This window comes from Phyllobates terribilis, unplaced genomic scaffold (assembly GCF_046119375.1).
Source record: "Phyllobates terribilis strain yellow unplaced genomic scaffold, ASM4611937v1 Scaffold_11__3_contigs__length_659146591, whole genome shotgun sequence".
Taxonomy (NCBI): Eukaryota; Metazoa; Chordata; class Amphibia; order Anura; family Dendrobatidae; genus Phyllobates; species Phyllobates terribilis.
In genome coordinates, this window is record NW_027362771.1 from 575,698,989 (window position 1) to 575,722,325 (window position 23,337).

The 23,337-nt window shown below is 47.7% G+C and overlaps 8 non-coding genes across 8 annotated transcripts; 4 read left to right on the forward strand and 4 right to left on the reverse strand.

Moving 5' to 3' along the window:
- Nucleotides 1-518: 518 nt before the first annotated feature.
- TRNAK-UUU (transfer RNA lysine (anticodon UUU)) lies at nt 519-591 on the reverse strand. The gene has a single exon. It is a non-coding gene; the product is annotated as a tRNA-Lys (tRNA).
- A 2,395-nt stretch (nt 592-2,986) lies between these two features.
- On the reverse strand, nt 2,987-3,126 carry LOC141168325 (U4 spliceosomal RNA). Its single transcript, XR_012252066.1, has one exon. It is a non-coding gene; the product is annotated as a U4 spliceosomal RNA (small nuclear RNA).
- Nucleotides 3,127-7,099: 3,973 nt separating this feature from the next.
- LOC141168487 (U4 spliceosomal RNA) lies at nt 7,100-7,238 on the reverse strand. The gene has a single exon (XR_012252223.1). It is a non-coding gene; the product is annotated as a U4 spliceosomal RNA (small nuclear RNA).
- Nucleotides 7,239-7,935: 697 nt separating this feature from the next.
- TRNAK-UUU (transfer RNA lysine (anticodon UUU)) lies at nt 7,936-8,008 on the reverse strand. Its single transcript has one exon. It is a non-coding gene; the product is annotated as a tRNA-Lys (tRNA).
- Nucleotides 8,009-13,926: 5,918 nt separating this feature from the next.
- Nucleotides 13,927-13,999, forward strand: TRNAK-UUU (transfer RNA lysine (anticodon UUU)). The gene has a single exon. It is a non-coding gene; the product is annotated as a tRNA-Lys (tRNA).
- A 745-nt stretch (nt 14,000-14,744) lies between these two features.
- On the forward strand, nt 14,745-14,883 carry LOC141168247 (U4 spliceosomal RNA). Its single transcript, XR_012251991.1, has one exon. It is a non-coding gene; the product is annotated as a U4 spliceosomal RNA (small nuclear RNA).
- A 3,978-nt stretch (nt 14,884-18,861) lies between these two features.
- LOC141168442 (U4 spliceosomal RNA) lies at nt 18,862-19,001 on the forward strand. Its single transcript, XR_012252178.1, has one exon. It is a non-coding gene; the product is annotated as a U4 spliceosomal RNA (small nuclear RNA).
- Nucleotides 19,002-23,197: 4,196 nt separating this feature from the next.
- LOC141168326 (U4 spliceosomal RNA) lies at nt 23,198-23,337 on the forward strand. Its single transcript, XR_012252067.1, has one exon. It is a non-coding gene; the product is annotated as a U4 spliceosomal RNA (small nuclear RNA).

A 23,337-nucleotide genomic window follows, 5' to 3' on the forward strand; every position in this document is an offset into this window, starting at 1 on the left:
TCTGAGGCTATACCCCTCCCGTTGGGGGTTATCCCACCAAGCTGCGCACCCACCATCAGCCTCAGCGGACCCTGCTGCAGCGGCGGCCACAGTGACCGCATCACAACGGGTGGCGTAGTCGACACAAAAGAACTCTTAATAACATCTGTAGGACTGCCACATAACACTGAGCTTGACGCCCTGGGCACGGGCCGGGTCACAGCCGCTCGGAGACTACAACCCCCCATCTGATCCGGTGCCGGGTATTCCCCTCAAAAAGGAATATGTCCCAGGGGGCGCGTCACAGGCATTATGGGAACTTCCGATTCCGGTATCCGATATTGTAAAAGTATCGGAATTCCGATACCGCGAATATCGGCCGATACCCGATATTACAGTATCGGAATGCTCAACACTAGTCACCACCCAAAACTAAATGAAATCAAAGAACAGTAACCGTCGCCATCATTTATCCTTCTCTAGGTCTCTTATATCCTTTAGAAATAGTGTTTATTGGTTTCATCTTTATTAAAAGCTTCCGCCCAAACAGGGACTTGAACCATGGACCCTCAGATTAAAAGTCTGATGCTCTACCGACTGAGCTATCCGGGCTTCTGTACATGATCTCTGACACAATGACTTTCTCCTGTATTATCGGCCGTCTGCTCCTCCTTTCTGGTTACAGACTATCACCACTCACCACTATACGTTCTGTCCATTGGTTTCTACGTCCTGGAAGGGAACCGTCTCTTCTGTATTCCAGACCTGTCCAGCAATGCAGAGATGATCCCATAAGAGGCAACGATTGAATTGGAGGGAGGACGTCATCAGGGACTTATAATGAACTGGGGGTAGGGGAGGATGATATCAAGGATTTATAATTAATTGGGTGATTGGGGAGGATGCTATACAGAGGCTTATAGTAAACCAGAGGGTGGGGAAGGAGGCTATAAGGGACGTATTATGAATTGGGTTGTGGGGGAAGACACTAACAGGAGGAGGACGCTATCAAGGACATATTATGAACTAGGGGTGGAAGAGAACACTATACAGGGACTTTTCAATGAATTGCGGTCGGGGAGTCTGTTATCAGGGACTTATGATGAATTGGAGGGGTTGGGTGGAGAATGCCATAAGGGACTTTCAATTAATTGGTGGTGGTGGGAGGATGTTATCAGGTTAGCAAAGCCCACTAGGGGTACAAGAATCCAATGAATTTAAGTAGGGGTAAGCCGGATCAGATTTCGTAAATAAAATCTCACTTTTAATATTCAAGATTAAAATATGGGTACCAATATCTCACAATGACATATACAGATATTAAAGTGACAAAGTGAACTTGTCCTCAATTATAAAATAGTTGGATCTTACCATTAGAAGTTTTCAATCAGCAAAAACATCACACAGGAGGGAGAAAAGGGAAATAAAGTCAGACAGGTAAAGCTACGTTCCCTGTCGTGCCCAATGCAATATCTCCCCGTCCTGACAAGGACAGTGCCCGAGTGCGACCTATCCCTCTAATAATGTCCTTGTACAAACCCTCCATACGCATTTCATCAACCTGTAACGGGAGACTCCTCAGGGGAGAAGAATGTATATAAAGGCAATAGATTATGTAACAGTATCACAGCCCCTTTATGTGGCAGAGTGCTGACAGAGTGCTGACAATAGCAGAGTGCTGACAGAGTGCTGACAATAGCAGAGTGCTGACAGAGTGCTGACAGAATGCTGACAAGAGTGCTGACAGAGTGCTGACAGAGCGCTGACAAGAGTGCTGACAATAGCAGAGTGCTGACAGAGTGCTGACAGAATGCTGACAAGAGTGCTGATAGAGTGCTGACAGAGTGCTGACAATAGCAGAGTGCTGACAGAGTGCTGACAATAGCAGAGTGCTGACAGAGTGCTGACAGAGTGCTGACAGCGCTGACAGAGTGCTGACAGAATGCTGACAGAATGCTGACAATAGTGCTGACAGAGTGCTGACAGATTGCTGACAGAGTGCTGACAAGAGTGCTGACAGAGTGCTGACAAGAGTGCTGACAAGAGTGCTGACAAGAGTGCTGACAGAGTGCTGACAGAGTGCTGACAATAGCAGAGTGCTGACAGAGTGCTGACAATAGCAGAGTGCTGACAGAGTGCTGACAGAGTGCTGACAGAGTGCTGACAGAATGCTGACAATAGTGCTGACAGATTGCTGACAGAGTGCTGACAGATTGCTGACAGAGTGCTGACAGAGTGCTGACAAGAGTGCTGACAGAGTGCTGACAAGAGTGCTGACAGAGTGCTGACAGAATGCTGACAAGTGTGCTGACAGTGCTGACAGCGCTGACAGAGTGCTGACAGAATGCTGACAAGAGTGCTGACAGAATGCTGACAGAGTGCTGACAGAATGCTGACAAGAGTGCTGACAAGAGTGCTGACAGAATGCTGACAGAGTGCTGACAAGAGTGCTGACAGAATGCTGACAGAATGCTGACAAGAGTGCTGTGCAGCACATGGAGCAAATGCTTCATAATCTATTCCCTTTATATACATTCATCTCCCCTGAGGACCCCCATTACAGGACACCATCAGGGACTTATAATGATAACAACTAATAATAGTGAATGAATAGCACTGTATCATAGACACATAATAGTATCACATAGTGACTGAATATCGCTATACCATGAACATAATATAACAGCAAACAGTTTTTGAATACCGCCAAACCATGAAAATATAGAAACACCAAACAATGACTTTATTACCGCCATACCATGACCACATAATAATAAAAACAACTAAAGCATGACTCCATATGGAGAAATCTCCGGGGAAGCAGCTGACTAGATAGTAATCCTGTAATTGATCCCGCACGTTTCTTTGCTGATTCTCTTGTCCTCAGGGAAGTGAAATGTTACTTATAATTCTCAGCCCGACACATGTAACATACGGCTCCAATACAACTGTATACACGTAATTATCTCCGATAAACACTTCTTTTAATACTAACACCATTATTCAGTGTCCTGGGAGACTGTCAAAAATTGCCATGCTGACTGTATTACGAGCCCTCATGGCGGGGTATTGGGAAAAGTTTTCAACTAGCAATAATCACGCCTCGGATAAACCTCATGGGCTATGATACTGCCACTGCGCAAAGCTGGAGGCCATCTGTGAGGAGCTGCGGCCTCCGGATCTGGGGCTCTGTCTACACTGAGGAGAGACAAAGTCATTAGGGGGCTGTGGGAGCAAAGGATTCTGGGAGTGGATATGCTAATAACGCCCCTCCCCTAAGTCTGTAATGGATGAAAGAAAAGCCCCCGAGGCTGGGGGAGGGGAGGGGGTTCATCCTCCATCTGATCATAGTGTCACCACCTCCTGCTATACAGACTGTCTGCTCCTGCGTCCTGGGGGAACCTTCACTTATGTGTTACAGGATTGCATTACCAGGAACTTCCTGATGATGGCGCAAGAAGAGCAGCTGAGAAGCAATACTGTCATGCCGTGACCATATAATAACAAATAGTGATTAAATACCGCCATATATTAACCCTCCCTATCGATCCTACCTTCAAATTATCTGCTAACCTTAAAGGTTCACATACTTTTGTCACTCACAGACATGTGAGATTGGATTATTTTCTTTAAAAAAAAGTGTAAAAGTTTAATGTTTTGGACTCATTTGATTTGGTTCTTCATCCACTTGTGAAAAGCTGATGTCGTTTTAGGTCAAATTTATGCAGAAATTAGGAAAATTCTGATGTGGGGAAAAATACTAAGAGGGTCTCATAATGAACTGGGGGTGGGAGAGGACGCTATCAATGACATGTTATGAAATAGGGGTGGAAGAGAACACTAAACAGGGACTTTGATGAATTGGGGGTCGGGGAGGCTGTTACCAGAAGCTTATAATGAAAAAAAACTAAAAAATAGTGACTGTACTATAAACACCCAATAATACCAAATAGTGACTGAATAATACGACAATACTATGAACACACAAAAGCAAATAGTGACTGTAACACCGCCATAACATGACCATATAATAGCACCCCAAAACCATAACATGACTCTATTTGGAGTAATCTCCAGAGAGCAGCTGACAAGATATTAATTCTGTAATTGATTCTTCATATTTCTTTGCTTAATCTTTTGGCCTTAGGCACTGGCGTATTGCCAATGGCGGCAGGCCACACCACTGCTATGGGGCCCCTTGAGCCGTGGGGCCGCAACGGCCCATCACTGCAGCAGGCCCTCACCGCACTGTGCCCCGTCTCTGCCCGTTAGCACCAGTACTGCCCGCCCACACAGAATAATGGGGGTGGAAGCATCTACTGACTTGCTGATGGCTGGAGGTGGGACCTAGTGCAAGCAATGATGATGGTGGAGGGAGCGTCAGCAGACATTTCCACCCCCATCATTCTTGCTCGTTGTCTGACGTGTCAGAGCATCGGGCGCGATGACGTCATTACAGGGTGCCCGCTGCTCCGAGATGTCCGGCGCTTCACACCGCACGCTGAGGAGACCGGAGCATCAGGTGGAACCAGGAGAGGTGAGTACTGTATTTTTTTTTTAAATCAGTGACCGTTGGCCATAATACAGTATGAGGAGTGCATTATGCTGTATGTAGGACCATGGGGGTGCATTATACTGTATGGAGGATCATGCGGGTGCATAGTACCATATGGAGTAACATGATGGCGCATACTACTGTATGTAGGATCATAGGGGTGCATTATATCATATGGCGTACCATGGGGGTACATTATGCTGTATGGAGGACCATGGGGGCACATTATACTGTATGGAGGATCATGGGGTGCATTCTACTGTATGGAGGACCATTGGGGTGCATACTGCTGTATGGAGGATAATGGGGGTGCATTATATTGTATGGAAGATCTTGGCCGTGCATACTACTGTATGGAGAATCAAGGGGGTACATACTACTGTATGGAGGATCATGAGGGTGCATTTTACTGTATGGAGGATCATGGTTGTGCATACTACTGTATGGAGGACCATGGGAGTGCATACTACTGTATGGAGAGCCATGGGGGTGTATACTACTGTATGGAGGATCATGGGGGTGCATACTACTGTATGGAGGATCATGGGGGGTATATATTACTGTATGGAGGACCATGGGAGTGCATACTACTGTATGGAGTACCATTGGTGTGCATACTACTGTATGGAGGATCATGGGGGTGCATACTACTGTATGGAGAACCATGGGGGTGCATACTACTGCATGGAGGACCATGTGGGGCGCATTATATTGTGGGAAGGACCATGGGGGTGCATTATACTGTTTGGAGGATCACGGTGGGTGCATTATATTGTGTGGAGGACCATGGGGGTGCATTATACTGTATGGAGGACCATAGGGGTGCATCAGGCCTGGCGTCAGCACCTGGCGCACTCGGGCAAGTGCGGGGGCCACTCGCCATCAGGCACCCCGGCGCGCTATGAGGCCTGTGGGCGGGGGAGTCTGATGCCAGCGCTTGCGACTGCCCTCCCCCCACCCGCTTGCTCAGGACCCCGGCACAATACTTACCTCTTCCCATTCCTCCACAGATTCTGTATCTTCCGCTTCTCCTGACTGTGATGTCTCAGGTCAGATGGCAAGATGATGTCTTTCCAGAGCGCCCTCTCCTGAGCAGTCACAGCGCAGAGAGCGGGAAGAATGCAACGCTGAGGAGTCCGGAGTAGAGTAGCTGCAGCAGCAGCAGGAGAGATGAGGTGAGGTGAGTATTCTATTTTTTTCATTTAATAGGGGCATGGAGCATTGTAGGGGGGCCCAGCCTGCATGGAGCATTAGATGAGGCCCAGCCTGCATGGAGCATTATATGGGGACAATACAGCATGGAGCATTATATGGGGTCCATTCTGCATGGCACATTATATGGGGCCCAGTATTCTGCATGGAGCATCATATGGGGCCATTTTTCTGCATGGAGCATTATATGGGGCTCATAATACTCTATGGAGGACTATATGGGGCTCATATACTGTATGGAGGACTATGTGGGGCCCATAATATTGTATGGAGGACTATATAGGGCCCATAATACTGTATGGAGGACTATACTGTCCGGTCTGCACTGTGCGCTGCAAGCATTCGCCGGTTTCTGAGATATTGTAGAATTTACAATAGATATCAGTCATGTAATGTAAGAAGTGAGTGACATCTTTGCATTGTATTATATCTACATTCCTCTACCTCATCTGTGCATCATGAATCGTGGTATGTGTTAAAGGGGCCCACTGAGACGCTTTCGAGCAGGGCCCACGAAAACCTGGAGCCGGCCCTGGGGATCATTGTACTGTATGGAGGACCATGGGGGTAAATTATTCTGTATGGCTGTATGGAGGACTATGGGGGTACATTAATTTGTATGTAGGACCATGGGGGTGCATTATATTGTATGGAGGACCATGGGAAGTGCACTATCGTTTATGGAGGATCATGGGGAATGCATTATACTATATGGAAAGTTAGGGGGGACGCATTATACTATATGGAAGGCTATGTGGGGGTCCATTATACTGTATGCAAGCAATTATACAGTGTGAAGGTTTGTGTGGGGGCCATCTTACTGTTTGGAGGGCTAGTGCGGGCCATTATACAGTGGGGAGAGGTGTGGGGCCATTATACTGTATGTAGGGCTGTGTGGGGGTCACACTTGGGGGATCATACTGTGTTAGGGTCACCATATGTTGCCTTGGGAGTTGAAGTGGGGTACAGTAGGGTCATTTTACTGCGCATGTGGAGGCTAATGTGGAGGAATTCACCATGGGGGTATCATACTGTGTTTGGGGGGCACTTTTGTTGGCATCATACTTTATGGGGACAATGAAAGAGGAATCTGGGACTTCACCAGGAGGAAAATTACTAAGTAAAGGCTGGAAGGTTGTGAGATCTGCTCTTCTGCACCCCCGACAATTATTACTTTTTTTTTTGTGGTGGGGCCCCATGATTTCTATGTACGCCCTTAGCCTTATGGAAGTACAACTTTATATATAATTCTCAGCCCGACAAACACAACAAACAGCTCCAATACAACTGTATATAGAATTACTCCAGTTAAACAGCAATAACTCTTTTTCTACTATTAACCACCTACTCAGTCCTCTGGGAGACTGTCAAAAACTGCCATGCTGACTATATTACGAGCCCTCATGGCGGGGTATTGGGAAAAGTTTTCAACTAGCAATAATCACGCCTCGGATAAACCTCATGGGCTATGATACTGCCACTGCGCAAAGCTGGAGGCCATCTGTGAGGAGCTGCGGCCTCCGGATCTGGGGCTCTGTCTACACTGAGGAGAGACAAAGTCATTAGGGGGCTGTGGGAGCAAAGGATTCTGGGAGTGGATATGCTAATAACGCCCCTCCCCTAAGTCTGTAATGGAAGAAAGAAAAGCCCCCCAGGCTGGGGGAGGGGAGAGGGTTCATCCTCCATCTGACCATAGTGTCACCACCTCCTGCTATACAGACTGTCTGCTCCTGCGTCCTGGGGGAACCTTCACTTATGTGTTAGAGGATTGCATTACCAGAGACTTCCTGATGATGGCGCTAGAGCAGCTGAGAAGCAATACTGTCATGCTGTGACCATCTAATAACAAATTGTGATTAAATACCGCCATACCAGGAACACATAATAACACCAAATAGGGACTGAATACCGCCACATAGTTCCTCTATACTGACTGTCCACAAGTTCCTACTACGTGGAATATGTAACGAGCCCTCACTTATGTTCTAGTACATTACATTACCAGTGATCGCCTGTTGTTGGCGCCAAGAGAGCAGCGAACGAGAACAAGGTCACCACCCAAAACTAACTGAAATCAAAGAACAGTAACAGTGATATTTTCCTGAACAGTCGCCATCATTTGTCCTTCCCTAGGTCTCTTATATCCTTTAGAAATAGCGTTTATTGGTTTCATCTTTATTAAAAGCTTCCGCCCGAACAGGGACTTAAACCCTGGACCCTCAGATTAAAAGTCTGATGGTCTACCGACTGAGCTATCCGGGCTTCTGTACATGATCACTGACACAATGACTTTCTCCTGTATTATCGGCCGTCTGCTCCTCCTTTCTGGTTACAGACTGTCACCACTCACCACTATACGTTCTGTCCATTGGTTTCTACGTCCTGGAAGGGAACCGTCTCTTCTGTATTCCAGACCTGTCCAGCAATGCAGAGATGATCCCATAAGAGGCAACGATTGAATTGGAGGGAGGACGTCATCAGGGACTTATAATGAACTGGGGGTAGGGGAGGATGATATCAAGGATTTATAATTAATTGGGTGATTGGGGAGGATGCTATACAGAGGCTTATAGTGAACCAGAGGGTGGGGAAGGAGGCTATAAGGGACGTATTATGAATTGGGTTGTGGGGGAAGACACTAACAGGAGGAGGACGCTATCAAGGACATATTATGAACTAGGGGTGGAAGAGAACACTATACAGGGACTTTTCAATGCATTGCGGTCGGGGAGTCTGTTATCAGGGACTTATGATGAATTGGAGGGGTTGGGTGGAGAATGCCATAAGGGACTTTCAATTAATTGGTGGTGGTGGGAGGATGTTATCAGGTTAGCAAAGCCCACTAGGGGTACAAGAATCCAATGAATTTAAGTAGGGGTAAGCCGGATCAGATTTGGTAAATAAAATCTCACTTTTAATATTCAAGATTAAAATATGGGTACCAATATCTCACAATGACATATACAGATATTAAAGTGACAAAGTGAACTTGTCCTCAATTATAAAATAGTTGGATCTTACCATTAGAAGTTTTCAATCAGCAAAAACATCACACAGGAGGGAGAAAAGGGAAATAAAGTCAGACAGGTAAAGCTACGTTCCCTGTCGTGCCCAATGCAATATCTCCCCGTCCTGACAAGGACAGTGCCCGAGTGCGACCTATCCCTCTAATAATGTCCTTGTACAAACCCTCCATACGCATTTCATCAACCTGTAACGGGAGACTCCTCAGGGGAGAAGAATGTATATAAAGGCAATAGATTATGTCAGGGGCGGACACAGACTGTAGTGGGCCCCTGTGCAAGAAATTTTTTTGGGCCCCCCCCCTGCGCTTCAAAAGGCAACAAAGTTATGTAAACATAACCCCCCCATGTGCAGCTCTCATCCCCCCATGTGCAGCTCACCCCCCCGATGTATCTCTCATCCCCCCCGTGCATCTCTCACCCCCCCATGTGCATCTCTCACCCCCCCATGTGCATCTCTCATCCCCCCCATGTGCATCTCTCATCCCCCCCATGTGCATCTCTCACCCCCCCATGTGCATCTCTCATCCCCCCCATGTGCATCTCTCATCCCCCCATGTGCATCTCTCATCCCCCCATGTGCATCTCTCACCCCCCCATGTGCATCTCTCATCCCCCCCCCATGTGCATCTCTCATCCCCCCCCATGTGCATCTCTCATCCCCCCATGTGCATCTCTCATCCCCCCCATGTGCATCTCTCATCCCCCCCATGTGCATCTCTCATCCCCCCCATGTGCATCTCTCATCCCCCCCATGTGCATCTCTCATCCCCCCCCATGTGCATCTCTCACCCCCCCATGTGCATCTCTCACCCCCCCATGTGCATCTCTCATCCCCCCCATGTGCATCTCTCACCCCCCCATGTGCATCTCTCATCCCCCCCATGTGCATCTCTCACCCCCCCCATGTGCATCTCTCATCCCCCCCATGTGCATCTCTCATCCCCCCCATGTGCATCTCTCATCCCCCCCATGTGCATCTCTCATCCCCCCATGTGCATCTCTCATCCCCCCCCATGTGCATCTCTCATCCCCCCCACTCCTAGTTAATTAATTGTATTTAAGAAAAATAAAACTTGTTATACTTACCCCCATGCGATCCCTGCAGAATCCTGGCACTCATCCATGTCGCTGCCACCAGGTTCTCCTGACGTTCGGCCATGTGACGGTGCCACATACATAGCCAACAGCTTTTGTTTTGGCCAAAAGATTTTTAAAGCCGCCACCACGATAAGGTAGACTCTTCTGGCCGGGCCCTACTCTAACCTATTAAAATTTTCTTAAAATATCCAATACTCTTTTTAGATATATTTTTATTTAGTTTTCTTTAAGGGAATGTGTCATATACATTTTTTTTTAAAATGACCAATAATACCACATACAGGGAATACCGCCACACCATCACCAGACCACATATTACCACAACATAGTGACCGAATAATACCACACAGAAGGGAGAAAAACTGCCACACCATGACCAGACCACATATTACCACCACATTACTAATATTACCACCACATTACTAATATTACCATAAGTGTCATTATACACGGGAGCTCTATACATGGTATGTATAATGTAAGTGTCCAGGTAATCTAGTGATCACCAGTGACATTATACACAGGAGCTCTGTATATAGTGTCAGTGTACAGGTAATACAGTGATCACCAGTGACATTATACACAGGAGCTCTGTATATAGTGTACAGGTAATACAGTGATCACCAGTGACATTATACACAGGAGCCCGGTACATAGTATATAGTGTAAGTGTACATGTAATGCACTGACTCACTGGTGACGTCTCTAGGTGAAGTCCTTCATCTTCGCTTTTCTCCTTCATCCAGCACAGACCGCCATCACGTCTTCCAGCCAGGACTCGTCTCTGCATAAAATAACACAGTTATCTAGAGCACATTCCCCAACTTCTACATTACGCAGCTGAATACAGACGTGCATCCACCATCAATATATGGTTAGTTATTATGCAACCTACCATTCCAAATATAAATTGTAATCCACCACGGTGCCCCCATTAACTGTAAATAGGCACTTAATATATAATTTAATTAGAACTTCTACTCTATACTTCCTGCTCCCCGCATTCATTATTTACATGCACCCCCTGCCCCAATTCATTATATCATGTCCGTGCTCTCCCCACCCCATCGTCATTTATCATTTACTCTCCCCCACCCCACATTCATTATGTGCAGCTCATTATCCCCCTACTCCTAATTCCCCGATGTGCAGCTCATTTTCTCCCAATTCCCCCATGTGCAGCTCTCACCCCCCCATGAGCAGCTCTCACCACCCCCCCATGTGCACATCTCTCATCCCCCTCCCCCACATGTGCCCCTCTCTCATCCTCATCCCCCTCCCCCACATGTGCCCCTCTCTCATCCCCCTCCCCCACATGTGCCCCTCTCTCATCCCCCCCATGTGCATCTCTCATCCCCCCCACATGTGCACATCTCTCATCCCCCTCCCCCACATGTGCACATCTCTCATCCCCCTCCCCCACATGCATCTCTTATCTCCCCCCCATGTGCATCTCTTATCCCCCTCCCCATGTGCATCTCTTATCTCTCCCCCATGTGCATCTCTTATCCCCCTCCCCCATGTGCATCTCTTATCCCCCTCCCCCATGTGCATCTCTTATCCCCCTCCCCCCATGTGCATCTCTTATCCCCCTCCCCCATGTGCATCTCTTATCCCCCTCCCCATGTGCATCTCTTATCCCCCTCCCCCATGTGCATCTCTTATCCCCCTCCCCCATGTGCATCTCTTATCCCCCTCCCCCATGTGCATCTCTTATCTCCCCCCCCATGTGCATCTCTTATCCCCCCCCACATGTGCATCTCTTATCTACCCCCCCATGTGCATCTCTTATCTCCCCCCCATGTGCATCTCTTATCCCCCCCCACATGTGCACCTCTCTCATCCCCCCCACCCCATGTGCATCTTTTATCATCCCCCCCCCACGTGCACCTCTCTCATCCCCCTCCCCCCACGTGCACCTCTCTCATCCCCCTCCCCCCACATGTGCACCTCTCTCATCCCCCTCCCCCCACATGTGCACCTCTCTCACCCCCCCCCACCCCATGTGCATCTTTTATCATCTCGCCCCCCCCATGTGCATCTCTTATCTCACACACACACACACACACCTCCCATTCCCCCCACTCCTAGTAAATTGTATTTTGAAAAAAACAAAACTTGTTATACTTACCCCCATGCGATCCCTGCAGAATCCTGGCGCTCGTCCAAATCGCTGACACCAGGTTCTCCTGACTTCCGGCCATGTGACGGCACCGTCACATGACCGGAAGTCAGGGGAATCATGAAGGCGCAGCGCTGAGATGTCCCGGACCGGCGCTTAGCATGGGGCCGGGGGCCCCATGAGGAGAGAGACTCACAAGAGGGGGCCCCCAACGGGGCTCCAAGGGGGCCCCTACCGGCTGGGCCCCACACTGGAGTCAGGGCAGACATGCCCTGATGGCGGCCCTGCTGGAGCCTGGAGGGGCCCCCTCTCCCTCGGGGCCCCCGTTCAATGAACGGGCTGCACGGGCGGTAGTTCCGCCCCTGGATTATGTAACAGTATCACAGCCCCTTTATGTGGCAGAGTGCTGACAATAGCAGAGTGCTGACAGAATGCTGACAAGAGTGCTGACAATAGCAGAGTGCTGACAATAGCAGTGTACTGACAGAGTACTATCAGAATGCTGACAAGAGTGCTGACAGAGTGCTGACAGAATGCTAACAGAGTGCTGACAATAGCAGAGTGCTGACAGAATGCTGACAAGAGTGCTGACAGAGTGCTGACAAGAGTGCTGACAGAATGCTGACAATAGTGCTGACTGAGTGCTGACAGATTGCTGACAAGAGTGCTGACAGAGTGCTGACAGAGTGCTGACAGAATGCTGACAAGAGTGTTGACAGAGTGCTGACAGAATGCTGACAAGAGTGTTGACAGAGTGCTGACAGCACTGACAGAATGCTGACAAGAGTGCTGACAGAATGCTGACAAGAGTGCTGACAGAGTGCTGACAGAATGCTGACAAGAGTGTTGACAGAGTGCTGACAAGAGTGCTGTGCAGCACATGGAGCAAATGCTTCATAATCTATTCCCTTTATATACATTCATCTCCCCTGAGGAGCCCCCATTACAGGACACTATCAGGGACTTATAATGATAACAACTAATAATAGTGAATGAATGGCACTGTATCATAGACACATAATAATCTATTGCCTTTATATACATTCTTCTCCCCTGAGGAGTCTCCCGTTACAGGTTGATGAAATGCGTATGGAGGGTTTGTACAAGGACATTATTAGAGGGATAGGTCGCACTCGGGCACTGTCCTTGTCAGGACGGGGAGATATTGCATTGGGCACGACAGGGAACGTAGCTTTACCTGTCTGACTTTATTTCCCTTTTCTCCCTCCTGTGTGATGTTTTTGCTGATTGAAAACTTCTAATGGTAAGATCCAACTATTTTATAATTGAGGACAAGTTCACTTTGTCACTTTAATATCTGTATATGTCATTGTGAGATATTGGTACCCATATTTTAATCTTGAATATTAAAAGTGAGATTTTATTTACCAAATCTGATCCGGCTTACCCCTACTTAAATTCATTGGATTCTTGTACCCCTAGTGGGCTTTGCTAACCTGATAACATCCTCCCACCACCACCAATTAATTGAAAGTCCCTTATGGCATTCTCCACCCAACCCCTCCAATTCATCATAAGTCCCTGATAACAGACTCCCCGACCGCAATGCATTGAAAAGTCCCTGTATAGTGTTCTCTTCCACCCCTAGTTCATAATATGTCCTTGATAGCGTCCTCCTCCTGTTAGTGTCTTCCCCCAATTCATAATAAGTCCCTGATATCATCCTCCCCTACCCCCCAGTTCATTATAAGTCCCTGATGACGTCCTCTCCCCAATTCAATCGTTGCCTCTTATGGGATCATCTCTGCATTGCTGGACAGGTCTGGAATACAGAAGAGACGGTTCCCTTCCAGGACGTAGAAACCAATGGACAGAACGTATAGTGGTGAGTGGTGATAGTCTGTAACCAGAAAGGAGGAGCAGACGGCCGATAATACAGGAGAAAGTCATTGTGTCAGTGATCATGTACAGAAGCCCGGATAGCTCAGTCGGTAGAGCATCAGACTTTTAATCTGAGGGTCCAGGGTTTAAGTCCCTGTTCGGGCGGAAGCTTTTAATAAAGATGAAACCAATAAACGCTATTTCTAAAGGATATAAGAGACCTAGGGAAGGACAAATGATGGCGACTGTTCAGGAAAATATCACGGTTACTGTAATATCCTTGATTCCAGTTAGTTTTGGGTGGTGACCTTGTTCTCGTTCGCTGCTCTCTTGGCGCCAACAACAGGCGATCACTGATAATGTAATGTACTAGAACATAAGTGACGGCTCCTTACATATTCCACGTAGTAGGAACTTGTGGACAGTCAGTATAGAGGAACTATGTGGCGGTATTCAGTCCCTATTTGGTGTTATTATGTGTTCCTGGTATGACGGTAATGAGTCACTATTTAGTATTATAATGTGCTCATGGTATGGCGGTATTTAATCACAATTTGTTATTAGATGGTCACAGCATGACAGTATTGCTTCTCAGCTGCTCTAGCGCCATCATCAGGAAGTCCCTGGTAATGCAATCCTCTAACACATAAGTGAAGGTTCCCCCAGGACGCAGGAGCAGACAGTCTGTATAGCAGGAGGTGGTGACACTATGATCAGATGGAGGATGAACCCTCTCCCCTCCCCCAGCCTGGGGGGCTTTTCTTTCTTCCATTACAGACTTAGGGGAGGGGCGTTATTAGCATATCCACTCCCAGAATCCTTTGCTCCCACAGCCCCTAATGACTTTGTCTCTCCTCAGTGTAGACAGAGCCCCAGATCCGGAGGCCGCAGCTCCTCACAGATGGCCTCCAGCTTTGCGCAGTGGCAGTATCATAGCCCATGAGGTTTATCCGAGGCGTGATTATTGCTAGTTGAAAACTTTTCCCAATACCCCGCCATGAGGGCTCGTAATATAGTCAGCATGGCAATTTTTGACAGTCTCCCAGAGGACTGAGTAGGTGGTTAATAGTAGAAAAAGAGTTATTGCTGTTTAACTGGAGTAATTCTATATACAGTTGTATTGGAGCTGTTTGTTGTATTTGTCGGGCTGAGAATTATATATAAAGTTGTACTTCCATAAGGCTAAGGGCGTACATAGAAATCATGGGGCCCCACCACAAAAAAAAAAGTAATAATTGTCGGGGGTGCAGAAGAGCAGATCTCACAACCTTCCAGCCTTTACTTAGTAATTTTCCTCCTGGTGAAGTCCCAGATTCCTCTTTCATTGTCCCCATAAAGTATGATGCCAACAAAAGTGCCCCCCAAACACAGTATGATACCCCCATGGTGAATTCCTCCACATTAGCCTCCACATGCGTAGTAAAATGACCCTACTGTACCCCACTTCAACTCCCAAGGCAACATATGGTGACCCTAACACAGTATGATCCCCCAAGTGTGACCCCCACACAGCCCTACATACAGTATAATGGCCCCACACCTCTCCCCACTGTATAATGGCCCGCACTAGCCCTCCAAACAGTAAGATGGCCCCCACACAAACCTTCACACTGTATAATTGCTTGCATACAGTATAATGGACCCCCACATAGCCTTCCATATAGTATAATGCGTCCCCCCTAACTTTCCATATAGTATAATGCATTCCCCATGATCCTCCATAAAATATAGTGCACTTCCCATGGTCCTCCATACAATATAATGCACCCCCATGGTCCTACATACAAATTAATGTACCCCCATAGTCCTCCATACAGCCATACAGAATAATTTACCCCCATGGTCCTCCATACAGTACAATGATCCCCAGGGCCGGCTCCAGGTTTTCGTGGGCCCTGCTCGAAAGCGTCTCAGTGGGCCCCTTTAACACATACCACGATTCATGATGCACAGATGAGGTAGAGGAATGTAGATATAATACAATGCAAAGATGTCACTCACTTCTTACATTACATGACTGATATCTATTGTAAATTCTACAATATCTCAGAAACCGGCGAATGCTTGCAGCGCACAGTGCAGACCGGACAGTATAGTCCTCCATACAGTATTATGGGCCCTATATAGTCCTCCATACAATATTATGGGCCCCACATAGTCCTCCATACAGTATATGAGCCCCATATAGTCCTCCATAGAGTATTATGAGCCCCATATAATGCTCCATACAGAAAAATGGCCCCATATGATGCTCCATGCAGAATACTGGGCCCCATATAATGTGCCATGCAGAATGGACCCCATATAATGCTCCATGCTGTATTGTCCCCATATAATGCTCCATGCAGGCTGGGCCTCATCTAATGCTCCATGCAGGCTGGGCCCCCCTACAATGCTCCATGCCCCTATTAAATGAAAAAAATAGAATACTCACCTCACCTCATCTCTCCTGCTGCTGCTGCAGCTACTCTACTCCGGACTCCTCAGCGTTGCATTCTTCCCGCTCTCTGCGCTGTGACTGCTCAGGAGAGGGCGCTCTGGAAAGACATCATCTTGCCATCTGACCTGAGACATCACAGTCAGGAGAAGCGGAAGATACAGAATCTGTGGAGGAATGGGAAGAGGTAAGTATTGTGCCGGGGTCCTGAGCAAGCGGGTGGGGGGAGGGCAGTCGCAAGCGCTGGCATCAGACTCCCCCGCCCACAGGCCTCATAGCGCGCCGGGGTGCCTGATGGCGAGTGGCCCCCGCACTTGCCCGAGTGCGCCAGGTGCTGACGCCAGGCCTGATGCACCCCTATGGTCCTCCATACAGTATAATGCACCCCCATGGTCCTCCACACAATATAATGCACCCACCGTGATCCTCCAAACAGTATAATGCACCCCCATGGTCCTTCCCACAATATAATGCGCCCCACATGGTCCTCCATGCAGTAGTATGCACCCCCATGGTTCTCCAAACAGTAGTATGCACCCCCATGATCCTCCATACAGTAGTATGCACACCAATGGTACTCCATACAGTAGTATGCACTCCCATGGTCCTCCATACAGTAGTATATACCCCCCATGATCCTCCATACAGTAGTATGCACCCCCATGATCCTCCATACAGTAGTATACACCCCCATGGCTCTCCATGCAGTAGTATGCACTCCCATGGTCCTCCATACAGTAGTATGCACAACCATGATCCTCCATACAGTAAAATGCAAACTCATGATCCTCCATACAGTAGTATGTACCCCCTTGATTCTCCATACAGTAGTATGCACGGCCAAGATCCTCCATACAATATAATGCACCCCCATTATCCTCCATACAGCAGTATGCACCCCAATGGTCCTCCATACAGTAGAATGCACCCCATGATCCTCCATACAGTATAATGTGCCCCCATGGTCCTCCATACAGCATAATGTACCCCCATGGTACGCCATATGATATAATGCACCCCTATGATCCTACATACAGTAGTATGCGCCATCATGTTACTCCATATGGTACTATGCACCCGCATGATCGTCCATACAGTATAATGCACCCCCATGGTCCTACATACAGCATAATGCACTCCTCATACTGTATTATGGCCAACGGTCACTGATTTAAAAAAAAAATACAGTACTCACCTCTCCTGGTTCCACCTGATGCTCCGGTCTCCTCAGCGTGCGGTGTGAAGCGCCGGACATCTCGGAGCAGCGGGCGCCCTGTAATTACGTCATCGCGCCCGATGCTCTAACACGTCAGACACCAAGCAAGAATGATGGGGGTGGAAATGTCTGCTGACGCTCCCTCCACCATCATCATTGCTTGCACTAGCCCCCCCCTCCGGCCATCAGCAAGTCAGTAGACGCTTCCACCCCCATTATTCTGTGTGGGCGGGCAGTATTGGTGCTAACGGGCAGAGACGGGGCACAGTGCGGTGAGGGCCTGCTGCAGTGATGGGCCGTTGCGGCCCCACGGCTCAAGGGGCCCCATAGCAGTGGTGTGGCCTGCCGCCATTGGCAATACGCCAGTGCCTAAGGCCAAAACATTAAGCAAAGAAATATGGAGAATCAATTACAGAATTAATATCTTGTCAGCTGTTCTCTGGAGATTACTCCAAATCAAATAGAGTCATGTTATGGTTTTGGGGTGCTATTATATGGTCATGTTATGGCGGTGTTACAGTCACTATTTGCTTTTGTGTGTTCATAGTATTGTGGTATTATTCAGTCACTATTTGGTATTATTGGGTGTTTATGGTACAGTCACTATTTTTTAGTTTTTTTTCATTATAAGCTTCTGGTAACAGCCTCCCCGACCCCCAATTCATCATAAGTCCCTGTTTAGTGTTCTCTTCCACCCCTATTTCATAACATGTCATTGATAGCGTCCTCTCCCACCCCCAGTTCATTATGAGACCCTCTTAGTATCTTTCCCCACATCAGAATTTTCCTAATTTCTGCATAAATTTGACCTAAAACGACATCAGCTTTTCACAAGTGGATGAAGAACCAAATCAAATGAGTCCAAAACATTAAACTTTTACACTTTTTTTTAAAGAAAATAATCCAATCTCACATGTCTGTGAGTGACAAAAGTATGTGAACCTTTAAGGTTAGCAGATAATTTGAAGGTAGGATCGATAGGGAGGGTTAATATATGGCGGTATTTAATCACTATTTGTTATTATATGGTCACGGCATGACAGTATTGCTTCTCAGCTGCTCTTCTTGCGCCATCATCAGGAAGTTCCTGGTAATGCAATCCTCTAACACATAAGTGAAGGTTCCCCCAGGACGCAGGAGCAGACAGTCTGTATAGTAGGAGGTGGTAACACTATGGTCAGATGGAGGATGAACCCCCTCCCCTCCCCCAGCCTGGGGGGCTTTTCTTTCTTCCATTACAGACTTAGGGGAGGGGTTTATTAGCATATCCACTCCCAGAATCCTTTGCTCCCACAGCCCCCTAATGACTTTGTCTCTCCTCAGTGTAGACAGAGCCCCAGATCCGGAGGCCGCAGCTCCTCACAGATGGCCTCCAGCTTTGCGCAGTGGCAGTATCATAGCCCATGAGGTTTATCTGAGGTGTGATTATTGCTAGTTGAAAACTTTTCCCAATACCCCGCCATGAGGGCTCGTAATACAGTCAGCATGGCAATTTTTAACAGTCTCCCAGGAGACTGAGTAGGTGGTTAATAGTAGAAGAGGTGTTATTCCTGTTTAACTGGAGTAATTCTATATACAGTTGTATTGGAGTTGTATTTGTTGGGCTGAGAATTATATGTAAAGTTGTTCTTCCATAATGCTAAGGGCGTACATAGAAATCTTGGGGCCCCACAGAAGACGTTATAATTGCCACCCCCCAAAACAAGTAATAATTGTCGGGGGTGCAGAAGAGCAGATCTCACAACCTTCCAGCCTTTACTTAGTTATTTTCCTCCTGGTGAAGTCCCAGATTACTCTTTCATTGTCCCCATAAAGTATGATGCCAACAAAAGTGCCCCCCAAACACAGTATGATACCCCCATGGTGAATTCCTCCACATTAGCCTTCAAATGCGCAGTAAAATGACCCTACTGTTCCCCACTTCAACTCCCAAGGCAACATATGGTGACCCTAACACAGTATGATCCCCAAGTGTGACCCCCACACAGCCCTACATACAGTATAATGGCCCCACACTTCTCCCCACTGTATAATGGCCCGCACTAGCCCTCCAAACAGTAAGATGGCCCCCACACAAACCTTCACACTGTATAATTGCTTGCATACAGTATAATGGACCCCCACATAGCCTTCCATATAGTATAATGCGTCCCCCATAACTCTCCATATAGTATAATGCATTACCCATGATCCTCCATAAAATATAGTGCACTCCCCATGGTCCTCCTTACAATATAATGCACCCCCATGGTCCTACATACAAATTAATGCAGCCCCATGGTCCTCCATACAGCCATACAAAATAATGCACCCCCATGGTCCTCCATACAGTATAATGATCCCCAGGGCCGGCTCCAGGTTATCGTGGGCCCTGCTTAAAAGCGTCTCAGTGGGCCCCTTTAACACATACCACGATTCATGATGCACAGATGAGGTAGAGGAATGTAGATATAATACAATGCAAAGATTTCACTCACTTCTTACATTACATGACTGATATCTATTGTAAATTCTACAATATCTCAGAAACCGACGAATGCTTGCAGCGTACAGTGCAGACCGGACAGTATAGTCCTCCATACAGTATTATAGGCCCTATATAGTCCTCCATACAATATTATGGGTCCCACATAGTCCTCCATACAGTATATGAGCCCCATGTAGTCCTCGATACAGTATTATGAGACCCATATAATGCTCCATACAGTATTATGAGCCCCATATAATGCTCCATGCAGAAAAATGGCCCCATATAATGCTCCATGCAGAATACTGGGCCCCATATAATGCGCCATGCAGAATGGGCCCCATATAATGCTCCATGCAGGCTGGGCCCCATCTAATGCTCCATGCAGGTTGGGCCCCACATAATGCTCCATGCCGGCTGGGCCCCCTTACAATGCTCCATGCCCCTATTAAATGAAAAAAATAAAATACTCACCTCACCTCATCTCTCCTGCTGCTGCTGCCGCTACTCTACTCCGGACTCCTCAGCGTTGCATTCTTCCCGCTCTCTGCGCTGTGACTGCTCAGGAGAGGGCGCGCTGGAAAGACGCCATCGCGCCATCTGACCTGAGACATCACAGTCAGGAGAAGCGGAAGATACAGGATCTGTGGAGGAATGGGGAGAAGTAAGTATTGTGCTGGGGCCCTGAGCAAGCGGGTGGGGGGAGGGCAGTTGCAGGCGCTGGCATCAGACTCCCCTGCCCACAGGCCTCATAGCGCGCCGGGGTGCCTGATGACGAGTGGCCCCCGCACTTGCCCGAGTGCGCCACGTGCTGACGCCAGGCCTGATGCATCCCTATGGTCCTCCATACAGTACAATGCACCCCCATGGCCCTCCACACAATATAATGCACCCACCGTGATCCTTCAAACAGTATAATGCACCCCCATTGTCCTTCCCACAATATAATGCACCCCACATGGTCGTCCATGCAGTAGTATGCACTCCCATGGTTCTCCATACAGTAGTATATACCCCCATGATCCTCCATACAGTAGTATGCACCCCCATGGTTCTCCATACAGTAGTATATACCCCCATGATCCTCCAAACAGTAGTATGCACCCCCATGATACTCCATACAGTAGAATGCACTCCCATGGTCCTCCATACAGTAGTATGCACCCCCATGATCCTCCATACAGTAGTATGCACCCCCATTGTTCTCCATACAGTAGTATGGACCCCCATGATCCTCCATACAGTAGTATGCATTCCCATGGTCCTCCATACAGTAGTATGCACCCCCATGATCCTCCATACAGTAGTATGCACCCCCATTGTTCTCTATACAGTAGTATGCACCCCCATGATCCTCCATACAGTAGTATGCACTTCCATGGTCCTCCATACAGTAGTATGTACCCCCATGATCCTTCGTACAGTAAAATGCACCCTCATGATACTCCATACAGTAGTATGTACCCCCTTGATTCTCCATACAGTAGTATGCACCGCCATGATCCTCCATACAATATAATGCACCCCCATTATCCTCCATACAGCAGTATGCACACCAATGGTCCTCCATACAGTAGAATGCACCCCATGATCCTCCATACAGTATAATGTGCCCCCATGGTCCTCCGTACAGCATAATGTACCCCCATGGTACGCCACACAATATAATGCATCCCTATGATCCTACATACAGTAGTATGCGCCATCATGTTACTCCATACGGTACTATGCACCCCCATGATCCTCCATACAGTAGAATGCACCCCCATGGTCCTACATACAGTATAATGCACTCCTCATACTGTATTATGGCCACCGGTCACTGATTTAAAAAAAAAATACAGTACTCACCTCTCCTAGTTCCACCTGATGATCCGGTCTCCTCAGCGTGCAGTGGGAAGCGCCGGACATCTAGGAGCAGCGGGCGCCCTGTAATGACGTCATCGTGCCCGCTGTTCTGACACGTCAGACACCGAGCAAGAATGATGGGGGTGGAAATGTCTGCTGACGCTCCCTCCACCATCATCATTGCTCGCACTAGGTCCCCCCTCCGGCCATCAGCAAGTCAGTAGATGCTTCCACCCCCATTATTTTGTGTGGGCGGGCAGTACTGGTGCTAACGGGCAGAGACGGGGCACAGTGCGGTGAGGGCCAGCTGCAGTGATGGGCCGTTGCGGCCCCACGGCTCAAGGGGCCCCATAGCAGTGGTGTGGCCTGCCGCCATTGGCGGTACGCCAGTGCCTAAGGCCAAAAGATTAAGCAAAGAAATATGGAGAATCAGTAACAGAATTAATATCTTGTCAGCTGCTTCCCTGGAGATTACTCCAAATAGAGTCATGTTATGGTTTTGGGGTGCTATTGTATGGTCATGTTATGGCGGTGTTACAGTCACTATTTCCTTTTGTGTGTTCATAGTATTGTGGTATTATTCAGTCACTATTTGGTATTATTGGGTGTTTATAGTACAGTCACTATTTTTTAGTTTTTTTTCATTATAAACTTCTGGTAACAGCCTCCCCGACCCCCAATTCATCATAAGTCCCTGTTTAGTGTTCTCTTCCACCCCTATTTCATAACATGTCATTGATAGCGTCCCCTCCCACCCCCAGTTCATTATGAGACCCTCTTAGTATTTTTCCCCACATCAGAATTTTCCTAATTTCTGCATAAATTTGACCTAAAACGACATCAGCTTTTCACAAGTGGATGAAGAACCAAATCAAATGAGTCCAAAACATTAAACTTTTACACTTTTTTTTAAAGAAAATAATCCAATCTCACATGTCTGTGAGTGACAAAAGTATGTGAACCTTTAAGGTTAGCAGATAATTTGAAGGTAGGATCGATAGGGAGGGTTAATATATGGCGGTATTTAATCACTATTTGTTATTATATGGTCACAGCATGACAGTATTGCCTCTCAGCTGCTCTTCTTGCGCCATCATCAGGAAGTCCCTGGTAATGCAATCCTCTAACACATAAGTGAAGGTTCCCCCAGGACGCAGGAGCAGACAGTCTGTATATTAGGAGGTGGTGACACTATGGTCAGATGGAGGATAAACCCTCTCCCCTCCCCCAGCCTGGGGGGCTTTTGTTTCTTCCATTACAGAGTTAGGGGAGGGGTGTTATTAGCATATCCACTCCCAGAATCCTTTGCTCGCACAGCCCCCTAATGACTTTGTCTCTCCTCAGTGTAGACAGAGCCCCAGATCCGGAGGCCGCAGCTCCTCACAGATGGCCTCCAGCTTTGCGCAGTGGCAGTATCATAGCCCATGAGGTTTATCCGAGGCGTGATTATTGCTAGTTGAAAACTTTTCCCAATACCCCGCCATGAGGGCTCGTAATACAGTCAGCATGGCAATTTTTGACAGTCTCCCAGGACA